The sequence below is a fragment of the Leptodactylus fuscus genome, chromosome 1 (genome assembly GCF_031893055.1).
Source record: "Leptodactylus fuscus isolate aLepFus1 chromosome 1, aLepFus1.hap2, whole genome shotgun sequence".
Classification (NCBI taxonomy): Eukaryota; Metazoa; Chordata; class Amphibia; order Anura; family Leptodactylidae; genus Leptodactylus; species Leptodactylus fuscus.
The window spans coordinates 239,772,304-239,788,311 of NC_134265.1; the positions used below are offsets into that span (position 1 = coordinate 239,772,304).

The 16,008-nt window shown below is 35.7% G+C and overlaps 13 non-coding genes across 13 annotated transcripts; all 13 read right to left on the reverse strand.

The window, feature by feature from the left end:
• Positions 1-844: 844 nt before the first annotated feature.
• Positions 845-917, reverse strand: TRNAK-UUU (transfer RNA lysine (anticodon UUU)). Its single transcript has one exon. It is a non-coding gene; the product is annotated as a tRNA-Lys (tRNA).
• Positions 918-1,215: 298 nt separating this feature from the next.
• Positions 1,216-1,288, reverse strand: TRNAK-UUU (transfer RNA lysine (anticodon UUU)). The gene has a single exon. It is a non-coding gene; the product is annotated as a tRNA-Lys (tRNA).
• Positions 1,289-3,076: 1,788 nt separating this feature from the next.
• TRNAK-UUU (transfer RNA lysine (anticodon UUU)) lies at positions 3,077-3,149 on the reverse strand. The gene has a single exon. It is a non-coding gene; the product is annotated as a tRNA-Lys (tRNA).
• A 299-nt stretch (positions 3,150-3,448) lies between these two features.
• TRNAK-UUU (transfer RNA lysine (anticodon UUU)) lies at positions 3,449-3,521 on the reverse strand. Its single transcript has one exon. It is a non-coding gene; the product is annotated as a tRNA-Lys (tRNA).
• Positions 3,522-5,309: 1,788 nt separating this feature from the next.
• On the reverse strand, positions 5,310-5,382 carry TRNAK-UUU (transfer RNA lysine (anticodon UUU)). The gene has a single exon. It is a non-coding gene; the product is annotated as a tRNA-Lys (tRNA).
• A 300-nt stretch (positions 5,383-5,682) lies between these two features.
• Positions 5,683-5,755, reverse strand: TRNAK-UUU (transfer RNA lysine (anticodon UUU)). The gene has a single exon. It is a non-coding gene; the product is annotated as a tRNA-Lys (tRNA).
• Positions 5,756-6,796: 1,041 nt separating this feature from the next.
• TRNAK-UUU (transfer RNA lysine (anticodon UUU)) lies at positions 6,797-6,869 on the reverse strand. Its single transcript has one exon. It is a non-coding gene; the product is annotated as a tRNA-Lys (tRNA).
• Positions 6,870-9,398: 2,529 nt separating this feature from the next.
• On the reverse strand, positions 9,399-9,471 carry TRNAK-UUU (transfer RNA lysine (anticodon UUU)). The gene has a single exon. It is a non-coding gene; the product is annotated as a tRNA-Lys (tRNA).
• Positions 9,472-12,001: 2,530 nt separating this feature from the next.
• On the reverse strand, positions 12,002-12,074 carry TRNAK-UUU (transfer RNA lysine (anticodon UUU)). The gene has a single exon. It is a non-coding gene; the product is annotated as a tRNA-Lys (tRNA).
• Positions 12,075-12,371: 297 nt separating this feature from the next.
• Positions 12,372-12,444, reverse strand: TRNAK-UUU (transfer RNA lysine (anticodon UUU)). Its single transcript has one exon. It is a non-coding gene; the product is annotated as a tRNA-Lys (tRNA).
• A 1,414-nt stretch (positions 12,445-13,858) lies between these two features.
• Positions 13,859-13,931, reverse strand: TRNAK-UUU (transfer RNA lysine (anticodon UUU)). Its single transcript has one exon. It is a non-coding gene; the product is annotated as a tRNA-Lys (tRNA).
• Positions 13,932-14,231: 300 nt separating this feature from the next.
• TRNAK-UUU (transfer RNA lysine (anticodon UUU)) lies at positions 14,232-14,304 on the reverse strand. The gene has a single exon. It is a non-coding gene; the product is annotated as a tRNA-Lys (tRNA).
• A 1,411-nt stretch (positions 14,305-15,715) lies between these two features.
• TRNAK-UUU (transfer RNA lysine (anticodon UUU)) lies at positions 15,716-15,788 on the reverse strand. The gene has a single exon. It is a non-coding gene; the product is annotated as a tRNA-Lys (tRNA).
• Between the last annotated feature and the right edge of the window lie 220 nt (positions 15,789-16,008).

Below are 16,008 nucleotides of genomic sequence, written 5' to 3' on the forward strand. Positions count from 1 at the left end.
GGCATTAAGCAAAAATCTAGAAAATCCAAACAAAAGTGTCAAACTCTTACGATCAACATGATACGTATGAGAATGATGCAAACGTTTCAAAGCAACTTTCTGCCTGAACAGGAACCTGAACCCTAGACCCTCAGATTAAAAGTCTGATGCTCTACCGACTGAGCTATCCAGGCTCTACAAAATTTAATACTGTACCTCAAATCGGAATTAATGTACATGTGAATAGATCTGCTTTAAGAGAGAGTGTTCAATTATGGTTTTATGGGTGATTCTAGAATATGCAAAGTGTCTAATCCTATTTCCAGCATAGATCATCTAGGGTGCTAATAGTTACAGAATAATGTTAAAATTCGATTGTACATTTGCAGTTTTGGCATTAAGCAAAAGTCTAAAAAATCCAAACAAAAGTGTCAAACTCTTACGATCAACATGATACGTATGTGAATGATACATACTTTTCAAAAAAATTCTCTGCCTTAACAGGGACTTGAACCCTGGACCCTCAGATTAAAAGTCTGATGCTCTACCGACTGAGCTATCCAGGCTCTAAAAAATATCATACTGTACCTCAAATCGGAATTAATGTACATGTGAATAGATCTGCTTTACGAGAGAGTGTTCAATTATGGTTTTATGGGTGATTCTAGAATATGCAAAGTGTCTAATCCTATTTCCAGCATAGATCATCTAGGGTGCTAATAGTTACAGAATAATGGTAAAATTCGATTGTACATTTGCAGTTTTGGCATTATGCAAAAATCTAGAAAATCCAAACAAAAGTGTCAAACTCTCACGATCATGATGATACGTATGTGAATGATGCATACTTTTCCAAGAAAGTCGTCGCCTGAACAGGGACTTGAACCCTGGACCCTCAGATTAAAAGTCTGATGCTCTACCGACTGAGCTATCCAGGCTCTCTGAAACATAATGCTGTACCCCAAATTGGAATTAATGTATATAAGAATAGATCTCCTTTAAGTGAGAGTGTTCAATTAGGGATTTATGGGTGATTCTAGAATATGAAAGTGTCTATCCTATTTCCAGCATAGATCATCTGGGGTGATAATATTTACAGAATAATGGTAAAAGTCGATTGTACATTTGCAGTTTTGGCATTAAGCAAAAATCTAGAAAATCCAAACAAAAGTTTCAAAGTTTTATGATCAACATCATACGTATATGAATGATGCATACTTTTCAAAGCAACTTCTCCGCCTGAACAGGGACTTGAACCCTGGACCCTCAGATTAAAAGTCTGATGCTCTACCGACTGAGCTATCCAGGCTCTACAGAATATAATACTGTACCCCAAATCAGAATTAATGTACATATGAATACATCTCCTTTAAGTGAGAGTGTTCAATTAGGGATTCATGGGTGATTCTAGAATATGCAAAGTGTCTAATCCTATTTCCAGCATAGATCATCTAGGGTGCTAATAGTTACAGAATAATGGTAAAAGTCGATTGTACATTTGCAGTTTTGGCATTAAGCAAAAATCTAGAAAATGCAAACAAAAGAGTCAAACTCTTAAGATCAACATGATACGTATGTGAATGATACATACTTTTCAAAAAAAAATTCTGCCTGAACAGGTACTTGAACCCTGGACCCTCAGATTAAAAGTCTGATGCTCTACCGACTGAGCTATCCAGGCTCTACAAAATAAAGTACTGTACCTCAAATCGGAATTAATGTACATGTGAATAGATCTGCTTTAAGAGAGAGTTTTCAATTATGGTTTTATGGGTGATTATAGAATATGCAAAGTGTCTAATCCTATTTCCAGCATAGATCATCTAGGGTGCTAATAGTTACAGAATAATGGTAAAAGTCGATTGTACATTTGCAGTTTTGGTATTAAGCAAAAATCTAGAAAATCCAAACAAAAGTGTCAAACTCTTACGATCAAGATGATACGAATGTGAATTATGCATACTTTGCAAAGCAATTCTCCGCCTAAACAGGGACTTGAACCCTGGACCCTCAGATTAAAAGTCTGATGCTCTACCGACTGAGCTATTCAGGCCCTCCGAAATATAATGCTGTACCCCAAATCGGAATTAATGTACATAAGAATACATCTCCTTTAAGTGAGAGTGTTCAATTAGGGATTTATGGGTTATTCTAGAATATGCAAAGTGTCTATCCTATTTCCAGCATAGATCATCTGGGATGCTAATATTTACAGAATAATGGTAAAAGTCGATTGTACATTTGCAGTTTTGGCTTTAAGCAAAATTCTAGAAAATCCAAACAAAAGTGTCAATCTCTTAATATCAACATGATACGTATGTGAATGATACATACTTTTCAAAAAAATTCTCCGCCTGAACAGGGACTTGAACCCTGGACCCTCTGATTAAAAGTCTGATGCGCTACCGACTGAGCTACCCAGGCTCTAAAAAATATAATACTGTACCTCAAATCGGAATTAATGTACATGTGAATAGATCTGCTTTAAGAGAGAGTGTTCAATTATGGTTTCATGGGTGATTCTAGAATATGCAAAGTGTTTAATCCTATTTCCAGCACAGATCATCTAGGGTGCTAATAGTTACAGAATAATGTTAAAATTCGATTGTACATTTGCAGTTTTGGCATTAAGCAAAAATCTAAAAAATCCAAACAAAAGTGTCAAACTCTTACGATTAACATGATACGTATGTGAATGATACATACTTTTCAAAAAAATTCTCCGCCTGAACAGAGACTTGAACGCTGGACCCTCAGATTAAAAGTCTGATGCTCTACCGACTGAGCTATCCAGGCTCTAAAAAATGTAATACTGTACCTCAAATCGGAATTAATGTACATGTGAATAGATCTGCTTTACGAGAGAGTGTTCAATTATGGTTTTATGGGTGATTCTAGAATATGCAAAGTGTCTAATCCTATTTCCAGCATAGATCATCTAGAGTGCTAATAGTTACAGAATAATGGTAAAATTCGATTGTACATTTGCAGTTTTGGCATTAAGCAAAAATCTAGAAAATCCAAACAAAAGTTCCAAACTTTTAATGATGAACATCATACGAATATGAATGATGCATACTTTTCAAAGCAACTTCTACGCCTGAACAGGGACTTGAACCCTGGACCCTCAGATTAAAAGTCTGATGCTCTACCGACTGAGCTATCCAGGCTCTCCAAAACATAATGCTGTACCCCAAATTGGAATTAATGTACATAAGAATACATCTCCTTTAAGTGAGAGTGTTCAATTAGGGATTCATGGGTGATTCTAGAATATGCAAAGTGTCTAATCCTATTTCCAGCACAGATCATCTAGGGTGCTAATAGTTACAGAATAATGGTAAAAGTTGATTGTACATTCGCAGTTTTGGCATTAAGCAAAAATCTAGAAAATCCAAACAAAAGTGTCAAACTCTTACGATCATGATGATACGTATGTGAATGATGCATACTTTTCCAAGAAATTCTTCGCCTGAACAGGGACTTGAACCCTGGACCCTCAGATTAAAAGTCTGATGCTCTACCGACTGAGCTATCCAGGCTCTCTGAAACATAATGCTGTACCCCAAATTGGAATTAATGTATATAAGAATAGATCTCCTTTAAGTGAGAGTGTTCAATTAGGGATTTATGGGTGATTCTAGAATATGAAAGTGTCTATCCTATTTCCAGCATAGATCATCTGGGGTGATAATATTTACAGAATAATGGTAAAAGTCGATTGTACATTTGCAGTTTTGGCATTAAGCAAAAATCTAGAAAATCCAAACAAAAGTGTCAATCTCTTAATATCAACATGATACGTATGTGAATGATACATAATTTTCAAAAAAATTCTCCGCCTGAACAGGGACTTGAAGCCTGGACCCTCAGATTAAAAGTCTGATGTTCTACCGACTGAGCTATCCAGGCTCTAAAAAATAAAAATACTGTACCTCAAATCGGAATTAATGTACATGTGAATAGATCTGCTTTAAGAGAGAGTGTTCAATTATGGTTTTATGGGTGATTCTAGAATATGCAAAGTGTCTAATCCTATTTCCAGCATAGATCATCTAGGGTGCTAAAAGTTACAGAATAATGGTAAAATTCGATTGTACATTTGCAGTTTTGGCATTAAGCAAAAATCTAGAAAATCCAAACAAAAGTTTCAAACTCTTTTGATCAACATCATACGTATGTGAATGATGCATACTTTTCAAAGCAACTCTCCGCCTGAACAGGGACTTGAACCCTGGACCCTCAGATTAAAAGTTCGATGCTTTACCGACTGAGCTATCCAGGATCTATAAAATATAATACTGTACCTCAAATCGGAATTAATGTACATGTGAATAGATCTGCTTTAAGCGAGAGTGTTCAATTATGGTTTTATGGGTGATTCTAGAATATGCAAAGTGTCTAATCCTATTTCCAGCATAGATCATCTAGGGTGCTAAAAGTTACAGAATAATGGTAAAATTCGATTGTACATTTGCAGTTTTGGCATTAAGCAAAAATCTAGAAAATCCAAACAAAAGTTTCAAACTCTTTTGATCAACATCATACGTATGTGATTGATGCATACTTTTCAAAGCAACTCTCCGCCTGAACAGGGACTTGAACCCTGGACCCTCAAATTAAAAGTTCGATGCTTTACCGACTGAGCTATCCAGGGTCTACAAAATATAATACTGTACCTCAAATCGGAATCAATGTACATGTGAATAGATCTGCTTTAAGCGAGAGTGTTCAATTATGGTTTTATGGGTGATTCTAGAATATGTAAAGTGTCTAATCCTATTTCCAGCATAGATCATCTAGGGTGCTAAAAGTTACAGAATAATGGTAAAATTCGATTGTACATTTGCAGTTTTGGCATTAAGCAAAAATCTAGAAAATCCAAACAAAAGTTTCAAACTCTTTTGATCAACATCATACGTATGTGAATGATGCATACTTTTCAAAGCAACTCTCCGCCTGAACAGGGACTTGAACCCTGGACCCTCAGATTAAAAGATCGATACTCTACCGACTGAGCTATCCAGGATCTACAAAATATAATACTGTACCTCAAATCGGAATTAATGTACATGTGAATAGATCTGCTTTAAGAGAGAGTGTTCAATTATGGTTTCATGGGTGATTCTAGAATATGCAAAGTGTTTAATCCTATTTCCAGCACAGATCATCTAGGGTGCTAATAGTTACAGAATAATGTTAAAATTCGATTGTACATTTGCAGTTTTGGCATTAAGCAAAAATCTAAAAAATCCAAACAAAAGTGTCAAACTCTTATGATCATGATGATACGTATGTGAATGATACATACTTTTCAAAAAAAAATTATCTGCCTGAACAGGGACTTGAACCCTGGACCCTCAGATTAAAAGTCTGATGCTCTACCGACTGAGCTATCCAGGCTCTAAAAAATAGAATACTGTACCTCAAATCGGAATTAATGTACATGTGAATAGATCTGCTTTACGAGAGAGTGTTCAATTATGGTTTTATGGGTGATTCTAGAATATGCAAAGTGTCTAATCCTATTTCCAGCATAGATCATCTAGAGTGCTAATAGTTACAGAATAATGGTAAAATTCGATTGTACATTTGCAGTTTTGGCATTAAGCAAAAATCTAGAAAATCCAAACAAAAGTTTCAAACTTTTACGATCAACATCATACGTATATGAATGATGCACACTTTTCAAAGCAACTTCTCCGCCTGAACAGGGACTTGAACCCTGGACCCTCAGATTAAAAGTCTGATGCTCTACCGACTGAGCTATCCAGGCACTCCAAAACATAATGCTGTACCCCAAATCGGAATTAATGTACATAAGAATACATCTCCTTTAAGTGAGAGTGTTCAATTAGGGATTCATGGGTGATTCTAGAATATGCAAAGTGTCTAATCCTATTTCCAGCATAGATCATCTAGGGTGCTAATAGTTACAGAATAATGGTAAAAGTCGATTGTACATTTGCAGTTTTGGCATTAAGCAAAAATCTAGAAAATCCAAACAAAAGTGTCAAACTCTTATGATCATGATGATACGTATGTGAATGATGCATACTTTTCCAAGAAATTCTTCGCCTGAACAGGGACTTGAACCCTGGACCCTCAGATTAAAAGTCTGATGCTCTCCCGACTGAGCTATCCAGGCTCTCTGAAACATAATGCTGTACCCCAAATTGGAATTAATGTATATAAGAATAGATCTCCTTTAAGTGAGAGTGTTCAATTAGGGATTTATGGGTGATTCTAGAATATGAAAGTGTCTATACTATTTCCAGCATAGATCATCTGGGGTGATAATATTTACAGAATAATGGTAAAAGTCGATTGTACATTTGCAGTTTTGGCATTAAGCAAAAATCTAAAAAATGCAAACAAAAGTCTCAAACTCTTAAGATCATCATGATACGTATGTGAATGATACATACTTTTCAAAAAAATTCTCTGCCTGAACAGGGACTTGAACCATGGACCCTAAGATTAAAAGTCTGATGCTCTACCGACTGAGATATCCAGGCTCTACAGAATATAACACTGTACCTCAAATCGGAATTAATGTGCATGTGAATAGCTCTGCTTTAAGCGAGAGTGTTCAATTATGGTTTTATGGGTGATTCTAGAATATGCAAAGTGTCTAATCCTATTTCCAGCATAGATCATCTAGGGTGCTAAAAGTTACAGAATAATGGTAAAATTCGATTGTACATTTGCAGTTTTGGCATTAAGCAAAAATCTAAAAAATCCAAACAAAAGTGTCAAACTCTTACGATCAACATGATACGTATGTGAATGATACATACTTTTCAAAAAAATTCTCCGCCTGAACAGGGACTTGAACCCTGGACCCTCAGATTAAAAGTCTGATGCTCTACCGACTGAGCTATCCAGGCTCTCTGAAACATAATGCTGTACCCCAAATTGGAATTAATGTATATAAGAATAGATCTCCTTTAAGTGAGAGTGTTCAATTAGGGATTTATGGGTGATTCTAGAATATGAAAGTGTCTATCCTATTTCCAGCATAGATCATCTAGGGTGCTAAAAGTTACAGAATAATGGTAAAATTCGATTGTACATTTGCAGTTTTGGCATTAAGCAAAAATCTAGAAAATCCAAACAAAAGTTTCAAACTCTTTTGATCAACATCATACCTATGTGAATGATGCATACTTTTCAAAGCAACTCTCCGCCTGAACAGGGACTTGAACCCTGGACCCTCAGATTAAAAGTTCGATGCTCTACCGACTGAGCTATCCAGACTCTAAAAAATATAATACTGTACCTCAAATTGGAATTAATGTACATGTGAATAGATCTCCTTTAAGTGAGAGAGTTCAATTAGGGATTTATGGGTTATTCTAGAATATGCAAAGTGTCTATCCTATTTCCAGCATAGATCATCTGGGATGCTAATATTTACAGAATAATGGTAAAAGTCGATTGTACATTTGCAGTTTTGGCATTAAGCAAAAATCTAGAAAATCCAAACAAAAGTTTCAAACTTTTATGATGAACATCATACGTATATGAATGATGCATACTTTTCAAAGCAACTTCTCCGCCTGAACAGAGACTTGAACCCTGGACCCTCAGATTAAAAGTCTGATGCTCTACCGACTGAGCTATCCAGGCTCTCCAAAACATAATGCTGTACCCCAAATCGGAATTAATGTACATAAGAATACATCTCCTTTAAGTGAGAGTGTTCAATTAGGGATTCATGGGTGATTCTAGAATATGCAAAGTGTCTAATCCTATTTCCAGCATAAATCATCTAGGGTGCTAATAGTTACGGAATAATGGTAAAAGTCGATTGTACATTTGCAGTTTTGGCATTAAGCAAAAATCTAGAAAATCTAAACAAAAGTGTCAAACTCTTACGATCATGATGATACGTATGTAAATGATGCATACTTTTCCAAGAAATTCTTCGCCTGAACAGGGACTTGAACCCTGGACCCTCAGATTAAAAGTCTAATGCTCTACCGACTGAGCTATCCAAGCTCTACAAAATAAAATACTGTACCTCAAATCGGAATTAATGTACATGTGAATAGATCTGCTTTAAGAGAGAGTTTTCAATTATGGTTTTATGGGTGATTCTAGAATATGCAAAGTGTCTACTTCTATTTCCAGCATAGATAATCTAGGGTGCTAATAGTTACAGAATAATGGTAAAATTCGATTGTACATTTGCAATTTTGGCATTAAGCAAAAATCTAGAAAATCCAAACAAAAGTTCCAAACTTTTATGATGAACATCATACGTATATGAATGATGCATACTTTTCAAAGCAACTTCTACGCCTGAACAGGACTTGAACCCTGGACCCTCAGATTAAAAGTCTGATGCTCTACCGACTGAGCTATCCAGGCTCTCCAAAACATAATGCTGTACCCCAAATTGGAATTAATGTACATAAGAATACATCTCCTTTAAGTGAGAGTGTTCAATTAGGGATTCATGGGTGATTCTAGAATATGCAAAGTGTCTAATCCTATTTCCAGCACAGATCATCTAGGGTGCTAATAGTTACAGAATAATGGTAAAAGTTGATTGTACATTTGCAGTTTTGGCATTAAGCAAAAATCTAGAAAATCCAAACAAAAGTGTCAAACTCTTATGATCATGATGATACGTATGTGAATGATGCATACTTTTCCAAGAAATTCTTCGCCTGAACAGGGACTTGAAACCTGGACCCTCAGACTAAAAGTCTGATGCTCTACCGACTGAGCTATCCAGGCTCTCCAAAACATAACGCTGTACCCCAAATCGGAATTAATGTACATAAGAATACATCTCCTTTAAGTGAGAGTGTTCAATTAGGGATTTATGGGTTATTCTAGAATATGCAAAGTGTCTATCCTATTTCCAGCATAGATAATCTGGGATGCTAATATTTACAGAATAATGGTAAAAGTCGATTGTACATTTGCAGTTTTGGCATTAAGTAAAAATCTAGAAAATCCAAACAAAAATGTCAATCTCTTAATATCAACATGATACGTATGTGAATGATACATACTTTTCAAAAAAATTCTCCGCCTGAACAGGGACTTGAACCGTGGACCCTCAGATTAAAAGTCTGATGCTCTACCGACTGAGCTATCCAGGCTCTAAAAAATATAATACTGTACCTCAAATCGGAATTAATGTACATGTGAATAGATCTGCTTTAAGAGAGAGTGTTCAATTATGGTTTCATGGGTGATTCTAGAATATGCAAAGTGTTTAATCCTATTTCCAGCACAGATCATCTAGGGTGCTAATAGTTACAGAATAATGTTAAAATTCGATTGTACATTTGCAGTTTTGGCATTAAGCAAAAATCTAGAAAATCCAAACAAAAGTTTCAAACTTTTATGATCAACATCATACGTATATGAATGATACATACTTTTCAAAAAAAATTCTCTGCCTGAACAGGGACTTGAACCCTGGACCCTCAGATTAAAAGTCTGATGCTCTACCGACTGAGCTATCCAGGCTCTACAAAACATAATGCTGTACCCCAAATCGGAATTAATGTACATAAGAATACATCTCCTTTAAGTGAGAGTGTTCAATTAGGGATTCATGGGTGATTCTAGAATATGCAAAGTGTCTAATCCTATTTCCAGCATAGATCATCTAGGGTGCTAATAGTTACAGAATAATGGTAAAAGTCCATTGTACATTTGCAGTTTTGGCATTAAGCAAAAATCTAGAAAATCCAAACAAAAGTGTCAAACTCTTACGATCATGATGATACGTATGTGAATGATGCATACTTTTCCAAGAAATTCTTCGCCTGGAAAGGGACTTGAAACCTGGACCCTCAGATTAAAAGTCTGATGCTGTACCGACTGAGCTATCAACGCTCTCTGAAACATGATGCTGTACCTCAAATTGGAATTAATGTATATAAGAATAGATCTCCTTTAAGTGAGAGTGTTCAATTAGGGATTTATGGGTGATTCTAGAATATGAAAGTGTCTATTCTATTTCCAGCATAGATCATCTGGGGTGATAATATTTACAGAATAATGGTAAAAGTCGATTGTACATTTGCAGTTTTGGAATTAAGCAAAAATCTAAAAAATGCAAACAAAAGTCTCAAACTCTTAAGATCAACATGATACGTATGTGAATGATTCATACTTTTCAAAAAAATTCTCCGCCTGAACAGGGACTTGAACCCTGGACCCTCAGATTAAAAGTCTGATGCTCTACCGACTGCGCTATCCAGGCTCTACAGAATATAATACTGTACCTCAAATCGGAATTAATGTGCATGTGAATAGATCTGCTTTAAGCGAGAGTGTTCAATTATGGTTTTATGGGTGATTCTAGAATATGCAAAGTGTCTAATCCTATTTCCAGCATAGATCATCTAGGGTGCTAATAGTTACAGAATAATGGTAAAATTCGATTGTACATTTGCAGTTTTGGCATTAAACAAAAATCTAAAAAATCCAAACAAAAGTGTCAAACTCTTACGATCAACATGATACGTATGAGAATGATGCAAACTTTTCAAAGCAACTCTCTGCCTGAACAGGAACCTGAACCCTAGACCCTCAGATTAAAAGTCTGTTGCTCTACCGACTGAGCTATCCAGGCTCTACGAAATTTAATACTGTACCTCAAATCGGAATTAATGTACATGTGAATAGATCTGCTTTAAGAGAGAATGTTCAATTATGGTTTTATGGGTGATTCTAGAATATGCAAAGTGTCTAATCCTATTTCCAGCACAGATCATCTAGCGTGCTAATAGTTACAGAATAATGGTAAAATTCGATTGTACATTTGCAGTTTTGGCATTAAGCAAAAATCTAGAAAATCCAAACAAAATTTTCAAACCGTTTTGATCAACATCATACGTATGTGAATGATGCATACTTTTCAAAGCAACTCTCCGCCTGAACAGGGACTTGAACCCTGGACCCTCAGATTAAAAGATCGATGCTTTACCGACTGAGCTATCCAGGCTCTTCAAAATATAATGCTGTACCTCAAATCGGAATTAATGTACATGTGAATAGATCTGCTTTAAGAGAGAGTGTTCAATTATGGTTTCATGGGTGATTCTAGAATATGCAAAGTGTCTAATCCTATTTCCAGCACAGATCATCTAGGGTGCTAATAGTTACAGAATAATGGTAAAATTCGATTGTACATTTGCAGTTTTGGCATTAAGCAAAAATCTAGAAAATCCAAACAAAATTTTCAAACCGTTTTGATCAACATCATACGTATGTGAATGATGCATACTTTTCAAAGCAACTCTCCGCCTGAACAGGGACTTGAACCCTGGACCCTCAGATTAAAAGATCGATGCTTTACCGACTGAGCTATCCAGGCTCTACAAATTATAATGCTGTACCTCAAATCGGAATTAATGTACATGTGAATAGATCTGCTTTAAGAGAGCGTGTTCAATTATGGTTTCATGGGTGATTCTAGAATATGCAAAGTGTCTAATCCTATTTCCAGCACAGATCATCTAGGGTGCTAATAGTTACAGAATAATGGTAAAATTCGATTGTACATTTGCAGTTTTGGCATTAAGCAAAAATCTAGAAAATAAAAACAAAAGTTTCAAACTTTTATGATGAACATCATACGTATATAAATGATGCATACTTTTCAAAGCAACTTCTCCGCCTGAACGGGGACTTGAACCCTGGACCCTCAGATTAAAAGTCTGATGCTCTACCGACTGAGCTATCCAGGCTCTCCAAAACATAATGCTGTACCCCAAATCGGAATTAATGTACATAAGAATACATCTCCTTTAAGTGAGAGTGTTCAATTAGGGATTCATGGGGGATTCTAGAATATGCAAAGTGTCTAATCCTATTTCCAGCATAGATCATCTAGGGTGCTAATAGTTACAGAATAATGGTAAAAGTCGATTGTACATTTGCAGTTTTGGCATTAAGCAAAAATCTAGAAAATCCAAACAAAAGTGTCAAACTCTTACGATCATGATGATACGTATGTGAATGATGCATACTTTTCCAAGAAATTCTTCGCCTGAACAGGGACTTGAACCCTGGACCCTCAGATTAAAAGTCTGATGCTCTACCGACTGAGCTATCCAGGCTCTCTAAAACATAATACTGTACCCCAAATTGGAATTAATGTATATAAGAATAGATCTCCTTTAAGTGAGAGTGTTCAATTAGGGATTTATGGGTTATTCTAGAATATGAAAGTGTCGATCCTATTTCCAGCATAGATCATCTGGGGTGATAATATTTACAGAATAATGGTAAAAGTCGATTGTACATTTGCAGTTTTGGCATTAAGCAAAAATCCAGAAAATGCAAACAAAAGAGTCAAACTCTTAAGATCAACATGATACGTATGTGAATGATACATACTTTTCAAAAAAATTCTCCGCCTGAACAGGGACTTGAACCCTGGACCCTCAGATTAAAAGTCTGATGCTCTACCGACTGAGCTATCCAGGCTCTACAAAATAAAATACTGTACCTCAAATCGGAATTAATGTACATGTGAATAAATCTGCTTTAAGAGAGAGTTTTCAATTATGGTTTTATGGGTGATTCTAGAATATGCAAAGTGTCTAATCCTATTTCCAGCATAGATCATCCAGGGTGCTAATAGTTACAGAATAATGGTAAAAGTCGATTGTACATTTGCAGTTTTGGCATTAAGCAAAAATCTAGAAAATCCAAACAAAAGTGTCAAACTCTTACGATCATGATGATACGAATGTGAATTATGCATACTTAGCAAAGCAATTCTCTGCCTGAACAGGGACTTGAACCCTGGACGCTCAGATTAAAAGTCTGAAGCTCTACCGACTGAGCCAACCAGGCCCTCCGAAATATAATGCTGTACCCCAAATCGGAATTAATGTACATAAGAATACATCTCTTTTAAGTGAGAGTGTTCAATTAGGGATTTATGGGTTATTCTAGAATATGCAAAGTGTCTATCCTATTTCCAGCATAGATCATCTGGGATGCTAATATTTACAGAATAATGGTAAAAGTCGAATGTACATTTGCAGTTTTGGCATTAAGCAAAAATCTAGAAAATCCAAACAAAAGTGTCAATCTCTTAATATCAACATGATACGTATGTGAATGATACATACTTTTCAAAAAAATTCTCCGCTTGAACAGGGACTTGAACCCTGGACCCTCTGATTAAAAGTCTGATGCTCTACCGACTGAGCTATCCAGGCTCTAAAAAATATAATACTGTACCTCAAATCGGAATTAATGTACATGTGAATAGATCTGCCTTAAGAGAGAGTGTTCAATTAGGGTTTTATGGGTGATTCTAGAATATGCAAAGTGTCTAATCCTATTTCCAGCATAGATCATCTAGGGTGCTAAAAGTTACATAATAATGGTAAAATTCGATTGTACATTTGCAGTTTTGGCATTAAGCAAAAATCTAGAAAATCCAAACAAAAGTTTCCAACTCTTTTGATCAACATCATACGTATGTGAATGATGCATACTTTTCAAAGCAACTCTCCGCTTGAACAGGGACTTGAACCCTGGACCCTCAGATTAAAAGTTCGATGCTCTACCGACTGAGCTATCCAGGCTCTACAAAATATAATACTGTACCTCAAATTGGAATTAATGTACATGTGAATAGATCTGCTTTAAGAGAGATTGTTCAATTATGGTTTCATGGGTGATTCTAGAATATGCAAAGTGTTTAATCCTATTTCCAGCACAGATCATCTAGGGTGCTAATAGTTACAGAATAATGTTAAAATTCGATTGTACATTTGCAGTTTTGGCATTAAGCAAAAATCTAGAAAATCCAAACAAAAGTTTCAAACTTTTATGATCAACATCATACGTATATGAATGATACATACTTTCAAAAAAAATTCTCTGCCTGAACAGGGACTTGAACCCTGGACCCTCAGATTAAAAGTCTGATGCTCTACCGACTGAGCTATCCAGGCTCTAAAAAATATAATACTGTACCTCAAATCGGAATTAATGTACATGTGAATAGATCTGCTTTACGAGAGAGTGTTCAATTATGGTTTTATGGGTGATTCTAGAATATGCAAAGTGTCTAATCCTATTTCCAGCATAGATCATCTAGGGTGCTAATAGTTACAGAATAATGGTAAAATTCGATTGTACATTTGCAGTTTTGGCATTAAGCAAAAATCTAGAAAATCCAAACTAAAGTTTCAAACTTTTATGATCAACATCATACGAATATGAATGATGCATACTTTTCAAAGCAACTTCTCTGCCTGAACAGGGACTTGAACCCTGGACCCTCAGATTAAAAGTCTGATGCTCTACCGACTGAGCTATCCAGGCTCTCCAAAACATAATGCTGTACCCCAAATCGGAATTAATGTACATAAGAATACATCTCCTTTAAGTGAGAGTGTTCAATTAGGGATTCATGGGTGATTCTAGAATATGCAAAGTGTCTAATCCTATTTCCAGCATAGATCATCTAGGGTGCTAATAGTTACAGAATAATGGTAAAAGTCCATTGTACATTTGCAGTTTTGGCATTAAGCAAAAATCTAGAAAATCCAAACAAAAGTGTCACACTCTTACGATCATGATGATACGTATGTGAATGATGCATACTTTTCCAAGAAATTCTTCGCCTGAACAGGGACTTGAAACCTGGACCCTCAGATTAAAAGTCTGATGCTGTACCGACTGAGCTAGCCAAGCTCTCTGAAACATAATGCTGTACCTCACATTGGAATTAATGTATATAAGAATAGATCTCCTTTAAGTGAGAGTGTTCAATTAGGGATTTATGGGTGATTCTAGAATATGAAAGTGTCTATTCTATTTCCAGCATAGATCATCTGGGGTGATAATATTTACAGAATAATGGTAAAAGTCGATTGTACATTTGCAGTTTTGGAATTAAGCAAAAATCTAAAAAATGTAAACAAAAGTCTCAAACTCTTAAGATCAACATGATACGTATGTGAATGATTCATACTTTTCAAAAAAATTCTCCGCCTGAACAGGGACTTAAACCCTGGACCCTCAGATTAAAAGTCTGATGCTCTACCGACTGCGCTATCCAGGCTCTACAGAATAAAATACTGTACCTCAAATCGGAATTAATGTGCATGTGAATAGATCTGCTTTAAGCGAGAGTGTTCAATTATGGTTTTATGGGTGATTCTAGAATATGCAAAGTGTCTAATCCTATTTCCAGCATAGATCATCTAGGGTGCTAATAGTTACAGAATAATGGTAAAATTCGATTGTACATTTGCAGTTTTGGCATTAAGCAAAAATCTAAAAAATCCAAACAAAAGTGTCAAACTCTTACGATCAACATGATACGTATGCGAATGATGCATACTTTTCCAAGAAATTCTTCGCCTGAACAGTGACTTGAAACCTGGACCCTCAGATTAAAAGTCTGATGCTGTACCGACTGAGCTATCCAAGCTCTCTGAAACATAATGCTGTACCTCAAATTGGAATTAATGTATATAAGAATAGGTCTGCTTTAAGTGAGAGTGTTCAATTAGGGATTTATGGGTGATTCTAGAATATGAAAGTGTCTATTCTATTTCCAGCATAGATCATCTGGGGTGATAATATTTACAGAATAATGGTAAAAGTCGATTGTACATTTGCAGTTTTGGAATTAAGCAAAAATCTAAAAAATGCAAACAAAAGTCTCAAACTCTTAAGATCAACATGATACGTATGTGAATGATTCATACTTTTCAAAAAAATTCTCCGCCTGAACAGGGACTTGAACCCTGGACCCTCAGATTAAAAGTCTGATGCTCTACCGACTGAGCTATCCAGGCTCTACAGAATATAATACTGTACCTCAAATCGGAATTAATGTGCATGTGAATAGATCTGCTTTAAGCGAGAGTGTTCAATTATGGATTTATGGGTGATTCTAGAATATGCAAAGTGTCTAATCCTATTTCCAGCATAGATCATCTAGGGTGCTAATAGTTACAGAATAATGGTAAAATTCGATTGTACATTTGCAGTTTTGGCATTAAGCAAAAATCTAAA